This window comes from Passer domesticus, chromosome 8 (assembly GCF_036417665.1).
Source record: "Passer domesticus isolate bPasDom1 chromosome 8, bPasDom1.hap1, whole genome shotgun sequence".
Lineage (NCBI taxonomy): Eukaryota > Metazoa > Chordata > Aves > Passeriformes > Passeridae > Passer > Passer domesticus.
Window position 1 is genome coordinate 49,920,421 of NC_087481.1, and position 12,871 is coordinate 49,933,291.

The 12,871-nt window shown below is 42.4% G+C and overlaps 1 long non-coding RNA gene across 1 annotated transcript; it reads right to left on the reverse strand.

The window, feature by feature from the left end:
* Positions 1-4,224: 4,224 nt before the first annotated feature.
* LOC135306816 (uncharacterized) lies at positions 4,225-10,862 on the reverse strand. Its single transcript, XR_010367581.1, has 2 exons — positions 10,171-10,862; positions 4,225-8,837 (listed from the first exon to the last, which is right to left on the reverse strand). It is a non-coding gene; the product is annotated as an uncharacterized LOC135306816 (long non-coding RNA).
* Between the last annotated feature and the right edge of the window lie 2,009 nt (positions 10,863-12,871).

Consider the following 12,871-nt stretch of genomic DNA (forward strand, 5'->3'; position numbering starts at 1 on the left):
TGCTTCTGTGGATTTAATGAACTTTCCAGCTCTCTTCTGCAGCCAGCTAAGTAACACTGCTTGTTGCCTGAGCTGCATGTCCTGCCTGCATGTATTTGTCTGTACATACTCCTTTTGTTGATACTGCTTGCAGAAGTTGCTGCCAGGCATGCCTTCCAAGGAAGCAAAAAAATACCCTGTGAGTTTACCAAGCCACTAGAAAACTTGCTTTTAAATAAAAAATAATATTTAATCTTCTCTTCCTAGAAGAAACAGGCTTATGTCTTTGCTCTGTCTCATTTGTTGAATTTGTCTTCCTATCTGCTGCCAAGTTGCAGCCTTTGACCAAACTCAGCCAAATGTAATAGGAGAGCAGAACTCTTGAAAATTTCTTTTGGTTTCAGGAAATCATCAGCCAAGAGGAGAGATGTCCCACTGGCATCCTCACCAAGAGAGGCTGCAGCATGACATCCACCCAAATTGGACACTACCTAGGAGGAAGAAATTATAGATGCCTCTCTCCCCAGGAAAAGCTCACATCCCATTTAGATACTAGAGAATCCAACCCTGAGGAAACAAGGCCTCATTAGTGTCATTGCTGGAGGAACTACTTAATTAAAGGACAACAGAGTTGAGAGCATTGTTATTGTAGGCCTTTGTTCCTTACACCTGGTCATTTCCATTGATGTAAAATGTCATCTTTCTGATCTGGTAGCATTTTGCACCCACTTTAGACAAGTATTCCTGGCCAGCTGAGGAGCTGCAGAGCAGGGAAGAATCAGACCTTATTACCAGAGGTAATTATAGCCTCACCTACCCATCAGGCGAAGGGTGTACACCTCTATTAGCCAGGGCTCCCACAAAGAGAACAAAGGCTGGCTGGAAAGTGGGAGCCACCCAGGGAGCATCCCTGTGTCCAGCTACAGCACTCTGGGGCAGCAGACCTGCTGGGGAGGTCATGACCACAGGCTCCCTCCTTTCCTGTCTCCTGCCTGCTTTCCTGGCGTTAAATCCAGCTTGCCTCAGCAATACTGGGGAAGGCCATGAGATGGGGAGACTAAAACAGGGAACAGTACCATCGCTGAGGAAATCAGCTCTCAGTTAAAATGCTAAAGGAGGTAGGGGGTGGCTTTCAAAGCTTGTCTCAGCAACTAGCCTAATTCTATTTTCAAAAGCCACTGTTGAGTGCTTTTGAAAATTTCATCCTAGATGCTTGGCTCAAAGACCTTAACCAAAGATTTTTTTTTTCTCTGCTATACGAAAGCTAAATATAAACCAACATTATTGAACAAAAACCTAACAAAACCCCTGTTGCAGGTCTAGAAAAATCTTTACTCAGAAAATCAAATTATTGGAGACCAGCATCTGAAGTGTCCTTCAGCCTTGGATGCCTATTGTTTTGTGTAAACAGTTTGGCATATAAAAAAAATATATTTCTAACAGCAAACATTTGCTTTCTATTCTTTTTGACTTTTCCTATTTGCCTTTTGTTCTCCTGCCCTCAGAAAATCATGACCTGAGTGTCTCCAGATGAGCAGCTGAAGTTGCTTTAGAACACGTGGATCAGTCTATTTTACCCATTCAAGTAGGTGCATATGTGTCTCTGCTGTTTGAACAGCATCTTAATGACTTTTCCGCTGATTGCCTCTGGACCACAGGCAAGTAATAAAGCTGGCCTGTGCCTCAGTTTACCCACCACAATTTCATTAATGCTAACCTACCTCACGAGGTGGTGTAATGTTTAATATATAATGTGCTCTGTAATCCCTGGATTAAATGTATTATGTAAGTGAAAAGCACCCATTTGATGTGTATGTAAATGCTGCAGTATTATAGGTAGGAGGGTCATTTGGGTGCAAGTGTAATACAAGTGCTGGCAAAAGGCAAAAGGGATTCCATTGTATTGACTTATTTTTAAAGAGCTTTTTATTTACTGAAATGCTCTGGACACCCAGAAAGAGAGACATTCCTCGCTAAGCAGCTCTGCTGTTTCATCTGTCTTGGAGTGCTTTGATAAATGGATTGAAACTTGTCAGCTTTTCCTGTAGTTTCTGAGACTCCCTCTGGAAACTGTGTTGAAATGTTATTATTGTAACTTCTTAGAGCACTACTTAATGAATTGTAACAGATATCCCTGTGAGTCCCGCGGATGCTGTGAGGACTGCTCTTCCTCTCCTTCTCGCCGCAGGAGCAAACCAGTGCCACACAAACACGTGGCACAGAGTGCACGTCCCTGGCCACCACGAGCAGCTGTCACAGGGACAGCACTTCTCACCTTCGTAAGGCTTCAGCCCCAGCCACGTGTCCTGGCTGTGTGGTCAGCAGGGCTCCAGCCTTGTAGGACATAGCCGGATATCACTTGAGTTAAAGATTGATTTGATCTCTTAAGAACCTTAAGCAGGACAATGAATCAGTTAGATCAGTGTTGGTTATTTCCTCTGTCTCTAGGATGAGATGTTTTGGTTTTTATGCAGTGCCTGAGCTGTCCTGCAGCTTGGACTGGTGACTTGGGTGCTGTTGGACAGCCTGAACTCACACCACCCACAGGTGTCACCTGCCCTCAGAGCAGCTCGCTCTTTCTCAGGCAGACAATGGTTATGTGATGTTACCACATGGGCACATGAGATGGATGGGGAGGGTGTGGCAGCTCCTCTAAAGCACAGGACTGACCCAGAAGATCTGCTTGAGGAAATCTGCAGAGAAGGTGGTCAGAGGTGCCTGACAGGAACATGTCTATAGTGTGGAACTACAGGGTAGAAAGAAGTCAACCATCTTGGGGTCACCTTGGACCCCAGTAATGTTCTAACCTGTTGTGTCCCACAGTGGAGCAATGGGATGTCATAGTGACCTCTTTATTTCCTACCTCCAACCTATTCAAAGGAGTCTTTTTCCTCCTCTGGAGGGGTGTTGTGACCCCTGATGTGCTTGGTTTGGCAGTTTGGTTGTGCTGGATATGCTTGAAGATCATTGTCCTGATTCAAGGGTCACTTGAGAGTTTAGAATTTTTTTGATGTTTTTCTTTTTTTTTTTTTTTAACCTTTTCACTGAGTTTCAGTTGTCCTTGTTTTTTGTAAGAATACAAAACTGAGCTGTTGATACTCAGGTTGCCGTGAGGTGTGACATTGCCAAGCACACACACCCCACAGCATCACAGCTGTACCCCTTGCCCTGCATGGTTTGCCCACAGTGGACAGTGCTACCCATCTCCATCATAATTTTCTCCTGAAAAATAAGTGTGTGCCTTCCCCTTGCCTCCAAATATGAACGTAGGTCATCCTGATTGAGGTCTTCCAGAAGAGAGGAGGGAAATTTTGAAGGAGGTCATGGCCTGCGTGGTGTAGGATCAGAACTATGAGGTGACTGGTTATAGGTCACCTCAGCAAGGCCTCAGAGGTGCCTCCATTGCCCTCAGCACTTTGAAGCCATCTTTGATTGTTCTCAGCCTTTTATTTCACTTTTTATTAACATTTTACATATTAAAATTTGTGTAGGCAGCCAGAAGAGAGCAGCATCTACACAATACTTGATGCAATGGAGAGGATTAGGAATCAGTGGCTCAGTTCTTTGGGACCTGAACTGGGGGGTTGTGGGGGTGGTAAAGTGTCTTTTCTTTACACTACATTTTAAAAGTACTACCAGTTTCTTTCTGTGTGTTGTCACTAAAATACAACCTATGTCCAATACTGACTTGGGGTCTCAGCTGATAGTTTCAAAAAATTAAATATAACCAGGGTTACCTTGGAGTTTTTGCTGAGCTGTTCACATTTACTTTTAAAGCTTCTTCCCTCTTCTCAGACAGACCAAACCTTTTAGTTCCCATACCTAGATACAGTAACACCAAAGTAAGAAATTATTTTCAAAATAACAACAAGTGAATTGGGATTTTTCAGCCACCCTTGCGTGAAATTCCTCCATTATTTTTATTCACAAAAGGAATGCTCTGGGAAGCAAACCTGCTAAAGTTGCCTCTGTTTATTCCTTCCAAAGTGAAATTATCCATGTCCTCTTTTCCCCCGTGAGATCCTGGAGGAAACTGTCTGCACACATACATTGACACATCTTTGGTGCATTCCACACGAGCCAGTGAAATTACACCAGAAATATGAATTTAGCCCACACAATGTGTGCACGCTGTGCTGTCCATACAGGACATACGCAGACACACCCTGGCAAACCCTCCCATTTAAATTTCAGAATAAGACATTCAAGACAATGTGTTTCCCTTCCTGATTGTGTTCTGTATGCTTTTCTCAAAAAAAAAAAAAAAAAAAAAAAAAAAAGAGGTATTCTGTGAATTGTACCACTTTACAAAAATATTTGACGTGGGTTTAGTTGTTTTGAATATTGAGTTTTTTGAAATCTCAGTAATTGTCATGATTGCTGTGTGTAATAGAAATTAGAAGGAAGTCTGTGTTTTGGCTTTGAAGCTGCCTACTTCTAAGAATACATTTTTTTAAGTTTTCTTTTTAAGGTGCTTCTTCATGCCCCAGCTAAACTTTCCCCAGATTACGTGTTAGCTATCATAGCCGTTCTATAGTTAGATTTTAATCAGCCTCCGTACACAGTAATGTTAAACACTGAAAGAGCTACTAATTAATCGCCTTTCTGTATGTAACAGAGAGATAAATATCCATCCCAGAGGAATTGTAATTTCATGGTTTCTAATGATGGTTAGATTACATTATCTGGATCACTTAGGCTGTGGGTGTCATAAAAAATGCTCAAAGTCATTTATATTCAGTTTAATTTTTTTTTTTAACTTTGTAAGCCTGAGAAAATAATGCGATGTTAGCAAGTCTGTTTCATATTTTAGTTAAATATACCTTTGTTGCACTGACTGAATGGATTCAGATGACAGTGACAAACTCAGTTCTTTTCTATTTAACATGCACCTTCTGCAATCAAATTAACAATGTACAAATCTTCATTGGGCTGCTGCAGAAGAGTCTGTTGAATTCCTCAGCGTTGTTGAGCTTTGGGGAAAGGTTTTCCTTTCGGATATCCATTGGCAATGAGTGTTTTCTGCTAATTCTTGTATGTTCTGTAAAGTCTCAGTTGTCTGTCTTCAACCAGGAATTAACTGGACTTTTGGGTTGTATCAGGCTGTGGCTCAAATAAAATTATAAAATCCAAGAGCAATGTGAAGCTTTCATTTTCCCCTCTCCACTTCTAAGTGATTGGAGTCCATGCACGACTTTGGCTCCTGGAGATCTGCGTCCACGTCACACTTAAATTTGGTAGCCACAAGAATATTAAAAAAAAAAAAAAAAAAAAATCCTACTCCATGTGTACATTGTAACAGCTAATAGTTGCATATTTTGAAATTCTGCTCATTCATATTTAAAAGACTGAGTCTTCTTTGAACTGCTGTGTTGGAGGGGGAAGTTAATTGTTTCTGAATGAGGATGATACTCCCTTTCCATATCAATTATGTGTGCTGCTGCGAATTATCAATAATCCTCACTCCCAAACTCTGCCGGTCGCGGTTCCGCACCAGGCGCGTGCGCTCGCACGAAGTTGCCCGGGCTCCAGGGCTGCAGCCCCTCCCTGCACCCGCTGGGAGCCAGACGTGGGAGGGAACCCCAGAGGAGCAAGGTGAGAGGAAGAAATGCAGTATTTCCAGGAGAGAGTTTGTCACCAGTTAGCTAAAATTGCTTCTGAAGTTTTGCTGGCAACTGTTTTACATGTCTGACTTGGTGACGAAGGAACTGTACTGTCTTAATAGAGAACTCCAGAACTTCAGAAGGGTTTCTCCTTGTTTGAATGCACAGCACAATGAATTTGTACCCACAGAGCATTCACCACTTACATTTCAAAACCTACAGCACACTAAACGTGAAACTTTTGTTCAAATTTCAAGGATTTTGACAGCCCAAGTGAATAGACACTGCCTATTGATTTTTCCCTTACAATGACTCTTGGATAACCTATTTTCTCATTTATTTTTAACGACAGCTCATGAGATTTTACAGCAATTCTGCCCAACCTCCTAATATCAAAATCCCTCCTTGACCCTGAAAATTGTAATTCTGCTATAGATCACAGCTGCTGAATATTACCTTTTACTAAGCTGGTTAAATAAAATATGTCCAAATCACTAGATCCCACAGGCCATGACTGCAATTCTAATTATACAGGGTCTGTATTTCTGCTCTACAGTACAGAAAAGCACAGCTTTCTCTGAGTCCACACCAAAGTGTGGGAATCCAGAATATTGGTTCTAGTTTTGAATTTAAAAAAAAAAAAAAGGAAAAGTTACACTGCTCTTCAATGATTTTCCTGTAAAACTTTTACAAGGGAACCAAATCCTTTTGATGTGTTCCATACAATAAAATGCTGTGTAAGTCTGGAGGACAGAAGCATGTGGCGAGAATTTTCTTGTGTCTGGGGGATGGGTGTATTTGATGTGTACCCATTTCAAAATCAAAAAAAAAAGTCTCACACTACTCTTAGGCTGCATATTCTGCACAATGGCTCAGGGAACCAGTGTAAGGAAACTAATTCTGGCCATTAAACATATCCTTTCCCCTCCCACTGCTTATTCAAAGAGTGATCACATGCTCCCTGCTGCAAGTTACACCTTTATAGAATTTAGATATGGAAGAAAACTATTAGATTAGCCCTTCCACCTACTGATGTGGGATTGTTCCCTGGAGAACCTTATTCATTAGTGCATCACTGCCTAACCTTGTGGGCACACTGTGCCAAGAACACCTTGGTTTTGTTCTCCTTTTTCCTCTTGTCCTTTCCTCCTGGTGCTGAGGGCTGAGGGGGTAGTTTGGTGAGGAGTGTGGTGGAGAAGGTGATATTCTTGTTTCATAGTCAGGATGGTGGTTTTGATGCTTGAGTATGTACATACTTCTGTGGATTATAAGTTTGTATGTTTTTTTAATTAGTATCTAAGTGCAGAGGACCAGATGGGGGGGTGATCTTATTCAACATAATTCACTGTAAGATCTTCTGGAGCCCAGTGGCCTACAGCAAATTACCTTCATGACTTGCCCTGATTCTGCAGTGTCCTCAGATGTAGCTTCCATTTTACTTTCTGCTTTCACTCTTCCGCGAGCAGATAGAGCCAAACTTTTAATTGCTTCTCTGCCAGGGAAGGCAGCTTGGCATTTTACTGCTTTTCCAGGAGAGAAGGTTTTTATTTCAGTTGTTCTTTGGTCTGATCCCATAAAACTCTGAGCTTTCAGGGCAGCTGTGGCTGCTTGGCATGTCTTGTGGCTGTCTTGGCAGTGTCTGGTATCAGGGTACTGTCAGCTGGGTTTCCTACTGCAAACTTTTCCTCTTAGAGCTTCACTTGTACCTTTTGTCCTGGTAACTTTTCTTAGCAATTCGCCTGTCCAGAAATTGAGGACCTCAGCACCAGCCACTTCTCTGGGATCAGCCACTCGTGTTTTAATAGCCCAATTCAAACCCACTATTCAAGCACCTTCAGTCTGTCCCTTTAGGTGAGTTTATTTGTTCCTGCCATGTGGCAGCTGACATCTCTCCCACTTTCTGGGCTCCTGTGCATATTAACTCTACACTGCACTGCAGCTGTGCCTTTCCTCCTTGGGCCATCCTCACCCAGGCCTCTGCAAGGCTTCCAGAGGTGAAACCCCGATCCAAAGAGGTCTACACACAATCAGCCATCTGCTGCCCCAACAGGGACCGTCAGGAGACCAGCAGAGCGCAGACCAGGCACAGGGAGCCATCACCACACAGGATTTGCTGCATCCTTCAGGGATGCACTCCTGCTTTGTCTGAGGTCCTTGGACCTTCCCTTCATTGATGAATTCTGGAAAACGTGTGGGAAAGGGAGGGGAGCAAAGGCGCCCGCTGCCATTCTGCCGTTTCAAAGTTCTGGTTTCCACCCTCAGACTATAATAAATGGCTGCTGAGTTACTTGACATGGAGCTAAAGACTGTAGGGTGAATTTTCAGAGCAACGCACAGGAAATTATATGCACAATTACTGTTGTTAACAGAGCCTGGGCATGTAACTCCCTGCACAGCAGGCTGGAAATCTTCCCCATGCATGTTTAATGGGGTTTGGGTTGCTACATTCCTGGGGCTGTGTCCCTTTTCTAATGCCTACTGTCCTGAATGAAACAAAGGAAGTACTGAATGTAAAAGAGATTTTATTTTGCTGTTAAAAATAATATTCTCTTGATCTATGGTTTTCCTCTAATGCCAAAGCATTTCTTGCCTCAGTCAGTGATCCCTTAACCTTTCTGTTCTGTGAGGAAAAAAAATCACATATTTATTTATTTATGTATTTTTCTTCTTCAAAATGTTGTCCACATAATGTGCTCCTCAATGTTCATACAAATGAGTTCATGTTCATGCAGGCAGCACAGTTATTCTAGTGATGGATATTGTTGAAATAAGTGTAAGTCAAAACACAGAAAATATCTGTCTAAATCTTAATTTGTAAATGCTCCTAAGTAAATAAAATATTTGCGTGTCTTCATAGAAAAATGAATTTTATGTGCCATTTCACTAATCAGGCACATATTTCAAGTGCCTCCCTGCTCAGGAGGTTATTAATGTGGCATTTAAACTTCAGTAGATTGTAAACTAGGAAGAGTCTGTAAATTTGGGATGGTCTTTTGCTTCCATGCTGTCTATTTAGCTTTATGTACCATGATTGTTTTCTTCTTTCCTGTGAAGAAGGTTGTCATCTTCTGCACCTAGACCAATCCAAATGGACTTTAATTAACTTCAATAAAAATTAAATTACTCCTCTAAACTAGCAGTTTCCAGCTACAAGGAGATTATATTTGCAGCTGTGCCTCTCATTGACTGAAATATTCTTCCACCACCCTCGGCTCGGCTCTCCAGCTTTCTGCAGGGTCTGAGGGCAGAAAGGTGCTGTAAAGAGACACTAGGAATATGAAAGTAAAAACACACATTTAAAAAAATATATATATGTAAAAAACACATCAAATACATAGTCAAGTTTCTGAAAGGTTTCAATCATTCTAAAATTGCACATGATTGCTTTTAGACTCCCCAAAATGCTTTCATCTAAGAGCAGAAAAAAAGTGTAGTTTTAAAAGCATTGTTGGGGCATGTCTAATAGATTTGTCTAACTCTCTCTGTCTTGATATACGCAACACAGTTGATTGTATTCTCCTTAGCACAGATCTTGAAACCATAAATAAATTTTTGAAGTAAATAGTCGTGATAATTGCTTAATGAAGTATCACACACCAGCAGTTTTGAATACAAAAAAAAAGTTCAAAACTACTGTGTGTGGTGTCTCTTTTTACTGGAAATGAGCTTTTACTTTTAAACTTCTGTTATATTTGGAGAGAAGCAATCCCACCGAAAATGATACCACTACTAATAAGGAACATATTATCTTTCATGTGGGTACTTTTTTTCATGTTTAAGGTTTCTTTGTTATTATCTCAGTAGCAAGACTCTCCACAGTCTTAGGCAGAAAATCAAAATATGCCTTAAAGCAATAATCTTTTAATAAGTATCAAATGTCTTTCAATGAGATAAAAGAATTCTCTAGCATGCTTATACACACATACCCACACACACACACACACTTACTTCACTATTCATCTTATTTTACACCTTTTCAACAGTATTTTTGGGATTTTTTTTTAACCAAGACTAAACGCTTCTAACATATCTTAGATAATTAAATTTCTAAATGCTACTAAATATTTTGTTAAAATTGTTTTCTCCAGCTGTTGGGCCTCCTTGTCCTGAGGGCTTTGGGAGATGTGGCCATCTCTTGTGGCCTCAGGTATTTCCACTGGCCCAAACAGGGGTGTTACTCCAAAGTTCTTTAAGACACCAGCCTGAGGAATTAGGTCTTTTTGCACTGATTTTTCAGGAGTTCAGGATTCACACAGCCAAAATCAGGGGAGATGCTGGGAGCCTGCATAACTCTGCTAATGGACATAAAGGGACAGTGGGCCTCATCACACAGGCCCAGCCTTGTCCCACACAACTTTAGTCCTTATCCTGGGAAATGCTGCTGGAAGGTGAGTGAGCTGAGGTGTCTTCTCAAGGCAGCAGGATACATGGGCAAGATTCCCACAGTTAGGCTGCGAACATGCTCTGCCAGTGTCCTGACAGGGAGGACAGGGTTAGTCTGCAGGGGGAAGTAGAGAAGGTCTGGATGCCCTGATGAGAAGCACAGGTTCCTTTGCTAATCAGGGGAAAGAATATTGCATACTCTTACCTCTCATCCAGCCTTAGAGTTTGACTTATCTGTTAAGAGGAGAGCAGTATTTATATTTTTATATTTGTATTTGTATCCATATCTATCTTTGTCCAAGGTTGGATTGCAGTGCAGACTCCTGGGTCCCACTGCTTCCCTGTGGCTGTGGCGTGTGGAGGGCAGTGCTCATTGTGTGCTGCTGGATGCTTTGTGCTCAGTCTCTTCTCCTCAAGGTAAGAACCTGGAGTATTTTCACCCAACTTTCTCCCAAAGTAAGCATGAAGGAGAGGAGGTGCTGCATGGCAGAGTGCAGGGGTTCTGTATTCTCCAGTAACTTAAACAGGCCTTTGACTGAACTGGAAATGTTGGAGGTTTTGTAAAATGGTGGCTCTTGCCCCCCAGCTTCAGTGACAGCAAGCTGCAAGTTGCCTACATGCCACAGGTTAAGTTGTCAAAGTTGTTCTCTTCCCTAATGCTTCTTATGACAAATACTCCTAATTGCTTCTTCCTTTCATACTTTCCCGTGCCTCCTGGCTAAGACATCCGTCTGTAGCCTTTATGGTTTGTCTTTCAAAGCTTGGCCTCAGTTGTGTCTATCTGTGTTTTCTGTTTCTTTCTAGCTCGAGCCTCCCCTCCCCGTCTCCCCATCCCTCAGTGCCTGCAGAGCAACATGCGGGCACCTGCCAGCTGCTGCGGAGACCGAGCTCTTCCCACCTTTCCCGACAGCCGAGCGCCGTGTCGTCCTGCGCTGCCTACAGCTCGTGCATAAAGATGCACAACTTCCCGCTCTGAATAACCCAGAGCACGCCTGCCACATTGAAATGCCATCACCAGCCACTGAGGGGGAAATGCAGGGAAAGGAAAAAGCAAAATGAAACCAAACGCGGTTTGTCTCTTTTACGGAGGTGAGTTCAAGTTTCATAGCTCCTGAGCCAGACCTCCCTAATGTGTATGGTGGTGCTAATTTGAGTTGCGAACTCATGATTACTTATTTAAGAAATCTACATACCAGTGTTGCAAGAAGGATACTTTGAAAGCCTTTTAAGTATCTTTCTCATTAATTTACTTAATCCTCTGATCTTGCCTTCTTTTAAGTTGTTTATTTTTAACAGAAAGACAAAAGTGAGCTGGAAAGCTTTGTTACTAAAAGAGAAATTTTAAATCTGTATGGGATACAAAGTAATTAAGGGAATATAAATATAGGTGCAAACAGTACACAAACACATGAATTTGGTGTGCTAGGAGAGCTTCCTCCACTGGCTTTAAAGGGAAGTAGTGGTCAGGTAGCAGAGTGCAGGTAGCAGATCTCTGTCTTAGCCAAAGTAAAACTTTGCTTTCTAATGTTTATAGTCTTTTTTTTTAAATGCTACAAGACACGACAATAAAAGGGTTTTTGTAGAATAGACGGTGAAACCTAATTCCATATCTGATGAGAAGTTCAAAATTTTCACATTATTTTTCATTCTAAGCAGTTTTATGGCCATTTTCAAAAGTGTCCTGACAGCTCAGATTCCTGCACTTCAGGGTGCAGGATGTGTAAGATTTCTTTTTCAGAAAGTAAGTTGCTCAGCCATCTCTGCAAAGCAGGTCCCTCCACTGTGCTCAACACCCAAAAATAAACCACCAGAGGCACCCAAATCCATTCTTTTCTTGTAAAGATTTTACTCAGCTAACTGGGACAGGGCAGGCCTGAATTTTGGATGAAAGAAAACTTAGATGAGCAGGGAAGCTGCTCCCCAAGGACTATATCCTCAGTGATACTATGAGCCAGCAACCCCCGTAGCTTTCAGCATCTCTCATGATCAGACTGGATGTCTTTTGCCCGAGGCTGAAAATCTCTTCCTCTCTAAAACCAAAGAGATGTTGGCTGTGAGTTATGATTAGTAATAGAGTCCATTTGTGGGGAGGTGGGGGGAAGGGGAGAGGATGGACCCAGAATCCTAAGACTTTATGTGCTCAGATTATTTCCAAACAACACAGACAACTGCCCTGCTCTGGGTAGTTCACTGATTGAGGACAAAACCAAGGAGAGAGCACAGACAGAGCAAACAAACAAATTATGTATAGTTGTTTGCACTCTTTACAAGTGGCATAATTGAAATACAGCATGCTGAAGGATAAACTCAGGGAGTTACACTGACTAAAAGGCCTCCTGGAAGAAAGATCAGAATTGCTGGGTTGTCAGGAAAACAACCCCAAGCAAGCACATTGGCAAAGCAAATTGGGAAGATATCCAAGTGCCTGCTCAGAGCATCAGCACCCAGCTACTCTCATTCGCTGAGGAAGAGGATGGGAGCAGGGTGGTGCTGACAAGGGTGTCAGATACTCCTCTGAGATCAACTCTCACCAGCAGGTCTGGGTGAGCTGCTGAATGAAAATGTTCCAAATTTGGAGGCCCGAGAGGGGGTAGGTTGTGCTTGGCCAGGCTCTAATTGCATCCTTGCATTACTATGCAATTAATTGCTGCCATGGTCTGCTTGAGAGGAGGGAGTGTGCCAGCTCCATTCCTGGGCAGCCCCGGAGGCTGGAGGAGCTCATGGCTCTCGCTCCAGGGGGTGACCTACTCGGATGGCTCTGTGGCTCTGCTGCCAGCCCTGCTGGCAATACCGGTCTTCCCAGGATGATGTGCCTTCTTCCTGTAATGTGGTTCTTTTAGCAGGCATTAAAAGTTTCAGAAATTGCATAGAAAATGTAGGGCAAGGAGAACACATGGATTTCCACT